Source organism: Coenobita brevimanus, chromosome 85 (assembly GCF_032717465.1).
Source record: "Coenobita brevimanus isolate Jiangsu-jjx chromosome 85, ASM3271746v2, whole genome shotgun sequence".
Taxonomy (NCBI): domain Eukaryota; kingdom Metazoa; phylum Arthropoda; class Malacostraca; order Decapoda; family Coenobitidae; genus Coenobita; species Coenobita brevimanus.
The window spans coordinates 14590885-14591727 of record NC_137038.1 but is presented as its reverse complement, the minus strand read 5'-3'; the positions used below and the strand labels follow the sequence as shown (position 1 = coordinate 14591727).

At 54.2% G+C, this 843-nt stretch overlaps 1 pseudogene; it reads left to right on the top strand.

Moving 5' to 3' along the window:
• Nucleotides 1-480: 480 nt before the first annotated feature.
• Nucleotides 481-843, top strand: LOC145410460 (putative CENPB DNA-binding domain-containing protein 1 pseudogene; annotated as a pseudogene).

The window sequence follows — 843 nt, the reverse complement described above, 5'->3', positions numbered from 1 at the left end:
GCGATGGGGGTACAAATTGCACCAGGCCCTGATACCCGATGGGTGAGCCCCGGTTTAACGATGGGCCCTCCAATGTCGTGCCTGCAGATGACGGACCAAAATTTTGAATTGCGTGTTTCCCGCGGCCAGTTGAATCCGCCCGCCTCCCCAGATGCGTAGAAGCACTCACTCAGGCCCCATAGCCATCGCTCACCCAGCACTCACCCATATCACTCTTCTCACACTGGCCATCTCAGAGTGAGGATCTCCTATACATTCGCCCACCGCACATAGTATTGCACCACCAACATTACACAAGTTGCTATCGTAGTGCATCGTAACTGTGTTCGAGCAGTGCCGTGAGTAGAGCAGTGATACTGATCGGGTGTGGAGTGCAATACTGTGTGATTTTGGGCCTAAATAAGTGAGATAATGTCTGGTAAGGGTGCTGCACGTGGTGGGGCTAGTGGTGGTGCTAGTGGAGGCCCTAGTCGTGGTGATATGCGTCCTGCTAGTGGTGGTGCTGGTGATGTTCCTGCGAAATGTTTACGTAAGACTGTGTCACTGGAGGTGAAATTGGACATCCTTAAGCGGCATGACAAAGGCGAAGGTGCGTGTTCTATCGCCTTGGCTCTCCACCTGGCCCAGTCGACTGTCTCCACAACCACAAAGAAGAAAGAGGCCATTAAGGCTGCTGCTGGGGAGGTTGCAACCTTATCCGCCTCCCGTATCGCCCGCCAGCGAGAGCCTGCGATGGAGGAGCTGAAGCGAATGCTTCGCACGTGGGTGAAAGATCAGAACCAATGCAAGGCACCCATGAGCCAGGCTATTATTTGCGCTAGGGCTCTCTCTGGGACGAGCTAA